General features: G+C 42.2%; 1 long non-coding RNA gene across 2 annotated transcripts in view; it reads right to left on the bottom strand.

Moving 5' to 3' along the window:
* LOC129036609 (uncharacterized) overlaps positions 1-12,876 on the bottom strand; it is a 129,766-nt gene that overhangs the window by 37,283 nt on the left and 79,607 nt on the right. The window lies entirely within an intron of this gene.

The raw sequence follows: 12,876 nt of genomic DNA, 5'->3' as shown, positions 1-12,876 counted from the left end.
TGACCAACATGGAGAAACCCCGTCTCTACTAAAAATACAAAATTAGCCGGGCGTGGTGGTGGGCGCCTGTAATCCTAGTTACTTGGGAGGCTGAGGCAGGAGAATCGCTTGAACCTAGGAGGTGGAGGTTGTGAGATTGTGGAGCCGAGATTGTGCCATTGCACTCCAGCCTGGGTAACAAGAGCAAAAGTCTGTCTCAAAAAAAAAAAAAAAAAGAAAGAAAGAGAGAGAGAGGAAGGAAGGAAGGAAGGAGGGAGGGAGGGAGGGAGGGAGAGAAAGAGAGAGAAATTCATCTTGAAGCAATAGAGTCACACTCAGAGACAGGTACTTACGTACTCTGAACCCATGGAATGGAGAGCCCATCCAGCAAAGGCACGTGCCAGCCTCCTGGTGCATACCCTGGGGCATGAGCCTGGGAGAGCAATGGCAGACAGTACCACCTCATCAAGTTGCCTTTTTCCTCTCTCACTTATTCTAGTGCACATGTATTTGATTTTTCAAAAGCTAAATATGCCAGTGATGTAATTCCAGACTGAAGTTTAAAGAGTTCCATTTTCATTAGTCCATTTTCTTGTTCTATTTTGTAAGGTCTCAGTAGGATTTGTACAATTGCATTATGATTGAACATTACAAATAGAGTCTTTGCTTTCTAGGAGTGGACAGCAAGGTTGAAAGAGAAGAATCTAGGAGGTTAAACTGCCTAAGAACAATACAGAACAATTTGCAAGCAAATACCATCCTGGTTTGTGATAAGAAGTGCTAAGGCTATTCCTAGAAGTGAAATCACTGCAAGCTGGGGAGAACTTTGTGAGTGAATGGGCTGGAGGTGGGAGGTTAGGGCCTCAGATCAGATCAGCATGGCAGTGTTACGCTGCCACTTACTAGCTATGTGGCTTTCTAAGTCTCAGCTTCACTTCTCTTAAATGGGGATAATAATACTTACTTACCTCCTAAGGCTATTATGAAGGTTAAATAAGATAGTGTATGTTAAGTTCCTGGCACATAGTGAGCACTCAGTAAATGCTGTCATTATTCTAAACAAGGCCTTAAAGCATGAGTCAAATTTAAACAAGCAGAGGGGTGGGGACAAGAAAGTAGAGACCAGGCTTTGTGGCCATCTGGAGTGAAGATAATGCGGAGGATGTAAAGCAGTGATGCACTGGCGCGGGCTCTGATCCTGGTTCTCTTATTTCCTTGTGATCTGGGGCATGTATGCTCTGTGCTTCAGTTTCCTCATCTATTAAATGAAGGTGACAATATGTAGTCAATTACCACATGGGATTAAATGAGATATTATATCTTAAATGTTCAGCACAATATCTCCCATGGTGAGCCGTGGGGGACTCTGGGGGAAAAGGTTAGGGAACAAGAATGGAAAGGAGACTTACTTTATGTACATCTCACTTCGTGCCCTTTAATTTCTTTTAAATGTTTTACTGGGTTTCTTCAATTTCTTTTAAATGTTTTACCAATTCAAAAAAAACTTTTAATCTCAAAAAACATATGCAAAAAAATAAACACAAATAGAAATCCAAGCCGGGCGCGGTGGCTCATGCCTGTAATCCCAGCACTTTGGGAGGCCGAGGCGGGTGGATCGCTCAAGGTCAGGAGTTCGAGACCAGCCTGGCCAACATGGTGAAACCCTGTCTCTACTAAAGATACAAAAAAATTAGCCAGGCATGGTGGCAGGCACACTGTAATCCCAGCTACTCGAGAGGCTGAGGCAAGAGAATTGCTTGAAACAGGGAGGCGGAGGTTGCAGTGAGCCGAGATGGCGCCACTGCATTCCAGCCTGGGCGACAGAGGGAGACTCAATCTCAAAAAAAAAAAAAAAAAAAAAAGAGAGAGACATCAGTACAGAGCCTAGTACATATATGGCTACAGTATACTTATCTATCCCACATGGAATAAGACCACATTCTTTCTCACCCTGCTAAAAGAGTACAGAATAATTTATAATTTCAGTAGAAAGCCAAAATCTGCCAAAGCAATATTTTGAAAAATAAGATTTGCAAAGCAAATGCTGAAATCATGTTTAGCTTCTTAAGGAAACAAAGTTTTCAAATACTTAAAGTAATTTTCGCAGCATCTATTTAGATAAGAACAATTAATTGTCCTCATTATAATTTTTTTCCTTAAGGCATTTGAGCAATCCCAGGAGGATTTCTACTTGTTTTCTCAGCTATTTAACTATTAAGGAATATGCCTTAAAATAATAAATTTATATTTACCTTAAAAATTATTGTCTAGTTTACATTTTAATTCAGATCAGATCTCTTTGAGACTATTCTGAGTTATTGAGAGTTCATTGTAGTTGTATGCCTCAAAACAATTAGCAAGTGTTTCTTCTCCCTACGTTGGACCTGAGCTTAGGTTTGCTTTCCCTTCCTTCTTTTCTTTTCTTCTTGTATATTCCTCCCCATTTCTTTCCCACACAAAATTTCCTATAAAAACACATTTGTGGATAAGCTTGCTATGTTCTTATCGCCAGCTCTGTGGTCTCCAAGCAAAGATGTCAATTCTAAAATGTTTCCCCAGAGACCCATGGATCAGAAGGTTAAATCAGCCCTGAGGATCCCAGGCGCTGCCTTCCAGCCCTGGATCAGAGCCCTGTCCCTACTGGGTATTCACACTTACCTGGTTCCCCAGCACATACAACCTTTTGGGGGTCTGGGAGGGAATCACTGCCAGGAAGCAACTGCAAGGACTCAGTTACTACAAGGCACCATAGCACATTGGGGAATCTTTCTGTATTCAACTGATACTTTACTTTAAAAAAATCTGATCACTTTACATTCTGTGTTAAACGATCATCAGCGGGCCTTGCCTTTTTTCATATAAACTCAACCTATGACTCTTTCCTCCTACTACAGGAAACCTATTGTGTGGCAAATATGCCAACACTGCTTCAATCTCAGAGTAAAATTACAAGAAAAAAAGAGGAAACACCCTAAGCCTAAACCACATGCTTGAGGTTTCATTTTAAAATAGGCAGATCCTATTCTAATTTTTCTCCAAGTCACATGCAATATTTTTCTAGAAGTACATTTTGCTTTTTACTTTTCAGGTTGGAGATTGTTTTTTCATCTGGCTTTTCCACTTTCAACTCAGTTACAAAACTGTAGTCAACATTTTCACAGCTTGTCAATGGAAACCTGATTATGGCTCCTCATCCAAGAAGAAAAAATAAAATTGATTTGAATAGAGGACAAGATAGCACAGAAAATGCATTCAGATTTATCAGACTTTCCCAACTTCCTGCTGTTTGCTTTACAAAACAGAGCAAATCTCACATTCTTCCCGTTTAGTCCCAAAACACTTCTAGGGAAATTCTGTCACATGACAGCCGAGGATACCCAAATTTAGAGCCCTGCGTGCTGAATGGGGACACATGATCACTTTAAAAAGTATGAGACTGGGAGCTATTATTTCTTCCAGATGGACATGAAGTTATTTTCAAAGAAATAAAGGCATTGATTTATTTGGGATCTTGTCAACAACAGTTCAAAGTTTGCAGTATCAAGGAGAAGGAAGAGGCTTAGTCTTCTAGGAAATGATGATGGACTTAGTATGGGAATTGAGACGATTTTCTATATAGCCATGAATTAATGAAACTTAAGCTTAGGTGGGGGGCCTCACTTGCACAGGCCCCCACTAGTGCTGGGGGTTAGTTGCTTGTAGGAAAGGGATAGCAAGTTACAATCAGGAAGTGTTTCTTTGTAAGCATTTCTGATAAAGTACTTAATCTCAGAAGAAAAAGATGTAGATCTCTGTGGCTCCAGTCATTTGTTGTGATTTATTTCCTCTTTCCATATATTTATTTTCATACCATCTTTTATGTTCATAACTGTATGTTCTTTTCCTTAAAGAGAGTGCCTAAAATTGTATAAGTTTCAGGCCTCACATAAAATCTGGCTCCACCATTATTTAAGAATGAATAATTTTTAATTTCAATTTATTGCCTACTCTCAGGTCCTCATTTCCTTAATTGGCGGCTCCCATATTACATTAAAACATTTCCTTCATTCAGCCAAGCTATGGATTGAACATTCAGAGGTGTGTGTGTGTGTTGACAGGGAATCAGTGATATTAGGGCTTTGAAGGCAGGGCTTTCTCCTTCTACTAGAAAATAGACTGTTATATTTTTTCCTTACTAAAACATTGACATGTCCTAAACTGGCAGTATGTTTGTGGTTCTTCAAAGTTATGGACACAGACTGATACTTCAAAGAAACCACCACCTCTACCCAACCTGTCCCAGGAATTTGCCAGACCAAGAGATGCTGTTAGAAAGAACTTGTCACTGAATCTCCTCTAAGGATATAGTTGAGCACGTTATTCAACATTTCACCCTGTCTTTTTCCTGGGAGCTCTCCAAAGAATTTTTCTAGTCTTCGTTCCAGGAATGATTGTACTTCTTTTGGGCCACTGGCCTTTTAATCGTATCAACTATGTGAATTGTATAACCAGCCACAGTTCTCACTTTGAATTGTTTGTTAGTAAGCCCAAAGTTAAATCTGCAGCCAGGTCATGCTTAGTAATTATGGTGTGTTTTTGTAGTCACATTCCTGATTCCATTTTATTCCTTTATTTCTAATTATTATTCTTGATATGTTGTTACATTTTATATATCCTTTCCCAAGAGAGTAGGGATATGATTTAATAAACCATTCATAAAGGCTTTCTGGTTATAGTTTTATCATGGGTATCTGAATTTGTAGCAAAAAATTTTTGCATACCACACCAAAAAATAATAATAATAATAAGATTTTGAAAGAAGGTGACTGCCTGAGGTCAGGAGTTCGAGACTAGCCTGGCCAACATGGTGAAATCCCATCTCTACCAAAAATACAAAAATTAGCCAGGCGTCGTGGCAGGTGCCTGTAAACCCAGCTACTCAGGAGGCTGAAGAAGGAAAATCACTTGAACCCAGGAGGCGGAGGTTACAGTGAGCTAAGATTGTGCCACTGCACTCCAGCCTGGGTGACAAAGTAAGACTTCGTCTCAAAAAAAAAAAATAAAGAAAGAAGGTGACTGTGACCTGATGTTATCCTCCTGTTCCTTCCCACTTGCCTTGTTCACACTCATACTTCTGCCTGCTCACTGGGAGTGTCAAGTGTGCCAGCATTTTGTCACTAATCTCAGAGAATATTAATGATGACAACTGCTTCTAACCCATCTTTGCCACACTCGGAATCTACTCCCCCCGTATCTCTCCCCACCCTCATTTCTAATAAAGCCCTGATGCTCTAAGGGCACCTACAGGATCCCAGTTGCGCTTAGGATATCAATCCCGTGTACCCAGGTTCAAGTGGATACAAATGAAGTTTCAGGGAAGGTTCTCAAGTCTGGAAGAGTGTGAAGGCACTCTGGCCCTACAAATGGCATCTTAAGTAATTCAGACAGGAAAGAGATCTGACCGTGGGAGGGGGAGGCTCAAACCCCCTGGATGTGCTTCAAGACTTGAGCTATGTTTGTGGGCACAGAAGACCTCCTGGAAGAAGCAGGCAAGGACAGACGTTAGGGTGGGGAAAGCAGCGGCCTAGCAGAGGAATGAGTAACTGGGTTAACCTGGGTCAAGCCAGTTTTCCTCTGGAGGGTCCAACCTCACTAGCCCCCATCTCAAACTTCTCATTAGTCAAGATTTCAGATTCAAGTCAGAGTGAGAACAGTCTCATCATGACCCCTGAATTTCTCGTTCTAATGTGCTTTTGCCATGTGCCCCTATGACGTAAGTGTTCAGCCCCCAAACGCCTTTCAGAGCATCCTGCACCCACTCCAGCTGCACTCTCTTAGAAGCCTTCTCATTGATACCGCTGATTATTTCTTTGTTTATTTCTTTTTTTTTTTTTTTTTTGAGACGGAGTCTGGTTCTGTCGCCCAGGCTGGAGTGCAGTGGCGCGATCTCGGCTCACTGCAAGCTCTGCCTCCCGGGTTCTCGCCATTCTCCTGCCTCAACCTCCCTAGTAGCTGGGACGACAGGCGTCCGCCACCACGCCCGGCTAATTTTTTGTATTTTTAGTAGAGATGGGGTTTCACCGTGTTAGCCAGGATGGTCTGGATCTCCTGACCTCGTGATCCGCCCGCCTCAGCCTCCCAAAGTGCTGGGATTACAGGCGTGAGCCACCGCGCTGGCCCTCTTTGTTTATTTCAATCAACGATCCCTTTCTCGGATTTTTTTCTCCTGTTTTCCAAAAGAGGAGGCAGGTTGGCTGTGGGTAAATTTGAGATTCCGCATAAACCAGAATGATCTAAGTGTTTTATTTCCACCCACAAATTGAGATGACTACTACTAAGTTGTATCACCTAAGAAAGAAAAGTCAACATTCAAAAAAGTACTTTAAGGCCGGGCACAGTGGCTCATACCTGTAATCTCAGCACTTTGGGAGGCTGAGGTAAGCGGATCACTGGAGGTCAGGAGTTTGAAACCAGCCTGGCCAACATGGTGAAACCCCGTCTGTGCTAAAAATACAAAAATTAGCCGGGGATGGTGGCAGGTGCTTGTAATCCCAGTTACTCGGGAGGCTGAGGCATGAGAATTGCTTGAACCTGAGAGGCGGAGAGGTTGCAGTGAGCTGAGATCGCACCACTACACTCTAGCCTGGGCAATAGAGGGAGACTCAGTCTCAAAAAAAAAAAATAATAATACTTTTAAGACTCAGATGGAAGGAGATAGTGAACTGGCACATTAGAGATTAATACACTGAATCTGCCTGGTAGAATGTAAGCTCCATAGGGGTTGGGGAGTTTTCTATTTTATTAACTGCTATGTCCCCAAAAGCTGGCCCATCATAGGTGTTCAGTAAAGGTTTATTGCTGTGTTAATTTTTGGTACAAATGGGTCTGCATTCATGATTTAAACTGAACGTCTTTGTCCTTTCAAGCTGCTATAACAAAATACTATAGATGGAGTCATTTATAAAAAACAGAAATTTATTTATCACAGTTCTGAAGGCTGTAGAGTCCAGAATCAAGGCACCAGCAGATCCAGTGTTTGGATGAGGGCGCCTTCTCATTCCGTCCTGACATGGGGAAAGGGTAAGGCAGTTAGCTCTCTGGGCCCCTTTTATGAGGGCACTAATCCCATAAGGGCAGAGCCTTCATGACCTAATCACCTTCCAATCATCTCGTAGTACCATCTTCTTGGGAGTTAGGATTTCAGCATAGGAATTTGGTGGAAACGCATTCAGATCATAGCACTGAGCAAAGTCTCATGGAAGCTGTGACTTTCTTTCTCCATCTCTCATGCCCCTAGAAGACACATCATGTTGGCTTGCAGTTTTTAGAGGAAGAAAAGGAGGAGTAAAAAAGAAAGGAAGTCTAGTCATTTAGATTTCCTCATTTATATATGCACATCACAGGCCAGAAGAGGTGGCTCACGCCTGTAATCCCAGCACTTTGGGAGGCCGAGGCGGGCAGATCACGAGGTCAGGAGACAGACCATCCTGGCTAACAGGTGAAACCCCGTCTCTACTAAAAAAACAAAAAATTAGCCAGGTGTGGTGGCGGGTGCCTGTAGTCCCAGCTACTCAGGAGGCTGAGGCAGGAGAATTGCTTGAACCCAGGAGGCGGAGGTGCAGTGAGCCAAGATGGCACTACTGCACTCCAGCCTGGGCAACAGAGCAAGACTCCATCTCAAAAATAAAATAAAATAATAATATATGCACATCATTTTTACACACCTGTGCTTAGTTAAAATGGTGAACACCACAACTGAGGTTGCAGACATCAAGTTATGGCTATGGCAGACACCATTTGTTACCTCCCACATTCATTCATTCTCCCACATTTTTTTTTTGAGATGGAGTCTTGCTCTGTTGCCCAGGCTGGAGTGCAGCGCACGAGCTCAGCTCACTCCAACCTCCACCTCCCGGGTTGAAGCGATTCTCCTGCCTCAGCCTCCTGAGTAGCTGGGACTACAGGCACATGCCACACACCCAGCTAATTTTTGTATTTTTCGTAGAGACAGGGTTTCACCATATTGGCCAGGCTGGTCTCGAACTCCTGACCTCAGGTGGTCCACCCACCTCAGCCTCCCAAAGTGCATTACAAGTGTGAGCCACCACATCCATCCCCCCACATTTTTCTTTGCTAGCAAAATCCCAGTTTTGTTCAAGAATTAGGTAACTCTGTGTGTTTCCGAAATATTGGGCCCCTTACCTTTTTTTTTTTTTTTTTTTTGAAATGGAATCTCACTCTGTCGCCCAGGCTGGAGTGCAATGCCACAATGTTGGCTCACTGCAACCCCCACCTCTCAGGCTCAAGCAGTTCTCCTGCCTCAGCCTACCAAGTAGCTGGGATTACAGGCACGTGCCACCATGCCCAGCTAATTTTTGTATTTTTAGTAGAGACGGGGTTTCACCATGTTGGCCAGGCTGGTCTTGAACTCCTGATCTCAGGTGATCTACCTGCCTCGGCCTCCCAAAGTGCTGGGATTACAGGCGTGAGCCACTGGGCCTGGCCCCCTTTTCTATCTAGGGATGAATTCTGATTAGTCTAGGCCTTATCATGGTATTCTATTCCCCTTACTAAGGCTGGAAGAGGTATGGGAAGTAATTCAGAAAGGAGGTCTGTAGGGAACTTCTGGAATAATTTTCATCACATCATGTTACAATGGAACACGAAGAAAAGGACAGGCCTCTTCCCCTCTTACACTCTTAGGTCACGATGAACTACCACAGCCACATTGAGGACATGGGGTGTGAACCTAAGAACAAGCTGCAAATGGCAGAGCGGAAGAGTGGAGAGAACCTGTGTCCTTGGTCTCATCTTTGAGCTGTTGAATTAAGCAGCTCCGGAATCCCCTTTCTTCTAAAATTGTAATGAGGGGTATTACAAATTTCTAAATTTAAACTACATTTAGTCATGTTTTCTGTTACTTGCATCAAAGCATATCCATTGGTACAAAGGCATGGGAACCAAAAAGCACAATACTCAATACTCGCCCTGGTGAGAAGAGCTAAGCAAATGCATCTTGGGAACAATCAAAGTTCCCAGCAAGGCCAAGCAGCACCAACCTAAGTTTCATAAATACCACTCTTGACAATTTACCATTTTCATTATGATTCACTTGCCCAAATTTATACACGTTATCCAGTCATTTCCCTTAAGTAATTTTATACTCACAACCTTTTTTTTTTCTTTTTGGCAGCTGATTGTACTCTAGAACAGAGGTCAACAAACTGTTTCTATAAAGGACAGATAATAAATATTTCAAGCTTTATAGTTTTCTGTCCCAACTACTTAACTCTGTCACTACAACACAAAAGTAACCATAGAAAATACATAAATGGGCTGGGCGCAGTGGCTCATGCCTGTAGTCCCAGCACTTTGGGAGGCCGAGGCGGGTGGATCACCTAAGCTTAGGAGATCGAGACCAGCCTGGTCAACATGACGAAACCCCGTCTCTACTAAAAATATGAAAATTAGCCGGGTGTGGTGGCATGTGCTTATAATCCCAGCTACTCAGGAGACTGAGGCAGGAGAATCACTTGAATCCAGGAGGCAGAGGTGCAGAGATTGTGCCACTGCACTCCAGCCTGGGTGAGACTGTGATTCCGTCTCAAAAAAAAAAAAAAAAAAAAAGAAAATACGTAAATGAAGGAATGTGGTTATGCTCCAATCAAATTTTATTTATAAATACTGAAATTTGAATTTCATATCAATTTTATGTGTCACAAAATATTACTTTTTATCATTTTCACTAATTTTAAAATAAAAAAACACAAATGAGCACATGTAAAACTGAGGCTGTCTGAATAAGATTTGGGTTTATGTAACTGTCAATTTCCTGGATTACAGGCAGGTGCCACAACGCCTGGCTAATTTTTGTATTTTTAGTAGAGACGGGGTTTCCCCGTGTTAGGCAGGCTGGTCTCAAACTCCTGACCTCAGGTGATCCGCCCACCTCGGCCTCCCAATGTGCTGGGATTACAGGTGTGAGCCACTGCGCCTGGCAGGTTGTGTATTATATTGTATAATTTTATAAGATGTTACCGTTGGGGAAAACTGAGTAGAAGAGCACATGGGATCTCTCTGTATTACTTCTTTTTTTATTGTGGTAAAATATACATAACATAAAATTTATCATTTTAACATTTTTTAAAATTTATAATCCACTGGCAGTAAATACATTCGCATTATTATGCAACCATCACCACCATCCATTTTCAGAACTTTTACATCACCTCAAAATAAAACTCTGTATCCGTTAAATAATATCTCCTTATTATTCCCTTCCACAGCCCCTTTTCAGTATCTATGAATTTGACTACTCTAGGCACTTCCTATAAGTAGAATCACACAATATTTGTCCTTTTGTATCAGGTTTATTTCACCTAGCTTAATGTATTCAAGATTCATCCATGCTGTAATATGTATCAGAATTTCATTCTCTTTAAGGCTGAATAATAATATCCCATTGTATGTATATACCACATTTTGTATTTCCATTCATCCATTGGTGGACATTTAAATTGTTTCCACTTTTTGGCTATTGTGAATAATGCTGTCATAAACATTGCTGTATAAATATCTGTTCAAGTCCCTGCTTTCCTTTTATTTTTGAGATGGAGTCTCGCTTTGTCACCCAGACTGGAGTGCAGTGGCGCAATCTTAGCTCACTACAACCTCCTCCTCCCAGATTCAAGGGATTCTCCTGCTCCCGAGTAGCTGGGATTACAGGTGCCTGCCACCACACCCAGCTAATTTTTGTATTTTTAGTAGAGATTGGGGTTTCATCATGTTGGCCAGGCTGGTCTCAAACTCCTGACCTCAGGTGATCTGCCCGCCTTGGCCTCCCAAAGTGCTGGGATTACAGGTGTGAGCCACCGCGCCTGGCTCAAGTCCCTACTTTGAATTCTTTTGGATAGAAGTGGAATTGCTGGATCATATGGTAATTCTATGTTTAATTTTTGGAGGAAATGTGATACTGTTTTCCAGAGCAGCTGCACCATTTTACATACCTCCAGCAGGGCACAAGCGTTCCCACTTCTTCACATCCTCATCAACATTTGTTATTTTTGGTGACAGCCACCCTAATGGATGTGAAGTGATTTTGATTTGCATTTCTCTAATGATTATTTGTATTTATCATCTCTTCATTTGTTTATTGGCCATTAATGTATCTTCTTTGGAGAATTGTCTATTCAAGTCCTTTAACCATATTTTAATAGGGTTGTTTGGCTTTCGTTTTTGATTTACAAGTATTCTTTATATATTCTGGATATTAACTCCTTATTGGATTATTATTTGCAAATATTTTCTCCCATTCTGTGAATTGCCTTTTCACTCTGTTGATAGTGTCCTTTGGTGCACAAAAATTTTTAATTTTGATGAAGTATATTTTATCTGTTTTTTTTTTCTGTAATGTGTCTTCTATAAGTTCAAGTGAATTTAGAATTACCTCAAATTTAAAAGTTTTTTTTTTGTTTTTTTTTTTTGAGACAGAGTTTCACTTTTGTTGCCCAGGCTGGAGTGCAATGGCTCAATCTTGGCTCACTGCAACCTCCACCTCCTGGGTTCAAGCGATTCTCCTGCCTCAGCCTCCCGAGTAGCTGGGATTACGAGCATGGGCCACCATGCCTGGCTAATTTTTCTGTATTTTTAGTAGAGGTGGGGTTTCTCCATGCTGGTCAGGCTGGTCTCAAACTCCCGACCTCAGGTGATCCACCCACCTCAGCCTCCCAAAGTGCTGGGAATACAGGTGTGTGCCACCACGCCTGGCCTCAAATTTAAAAGTTTAATCAAACAAAATATAAGCATCATTCTTAGTTCATGGGTCATACAAAACAAGTGCCATTTGGCCCACAAGCCATAGTCTGCGAGCTTCTTCTGTGGAATAGAAAAAGGAATCGATGCAACTATCTCCTTATCCAATCTCTCACTCTGCTCTTAACCCACTACCTCTGGGACTCAAGAAATTAAAATACCTCCACCACATTTGTTGCTATATAAGTGAGTATATGTATGCACATGGTTCCATCTTACATGTTCCAAAAATCAAAGGACTCACCAAAAACAGGAGCTACAACTCCACATTTGATTTTAAGAAACCAACACCCCAGGTTTTCAAATGCCCCTTAAGAGCTTTGCTTGTAACAAATATTTATGCTCTTTTTTTGCATTGTGGCGGAGGATTTTAGGATCAGCACATTTGCAGTCAACTACCCAACCTCTCTCCTCTCCTGGGAATCCTTCTTCCGCACCCTTACACAAATTGTCAACAGCTTGGCCTCCCGTCACCTCCCAAGCCAGCCTCTTCCAATGCTTACAAGCTCTAACCATTAGAAAGTCCTGATACCGGGACGGGCATGGTGGCTCACACCTGTAATCCCAGCACTTTGGGAGGCCAAGGCTGGTGGATTACTTGAGGTCAGGAGTTCAAGACCAGTTTGGCCAACATGGTGAAACCCCGTCTCTAGGAAAAATACAAAAATCAGCCAGGTGTGGTGGCATGCCTTTTGTCTGTAATCCCAGCTACTCAGGAGGCTGAGGCAGGAGAATCACTTGAACCTGGGAGGCGCAGGTTGCAGTGAGCCGAGATTGTGCCACTGCACTTTAGCCTGGGCAACAGAGCAAGACCCCAAGGGAAGGGGAGGGGAGGGGAGGGGAGGGGAGAAGGAAGAAAGGAAAGAAAGTCCTGATTTTTTTTATGTTATTTAATTTCCCTTAATATCACATAAATTCTTTTTTATATATGGAGTATTTTATAATCCGTATTTGAAAAGAAGTGATTCATTATTCTTGTTTCTACTAGAAATATTATTATATAAAAGACATCAGTGAGGCCGGGCACGGTGGCTTACGCCTGTAATCCCAGCACTTTGGGAGGCTGAGGTGGGCGGATCACGAGGTCAGGAGATCAAGACCATCCTG

The sequence above is a fragment of the Pongo pygmaeus genome, chromosome 4 (genome assembly GCF_028885625.2).
Source record: "Pongo pygmaeus isolate AG05252 chromosome 4, NHGRI_mPonPyg2-v2.0_pri, whole genome shotgun sequence".
Lineage (NCBI taxonomy): Eukaryota > Metazoa > Chordata > Mammalia > Primates > Hominidae > Pongo > Pongo pygmaeus.
This window is presented reverse-complemented; position numbering and strand designations above follow the sequence as displayed.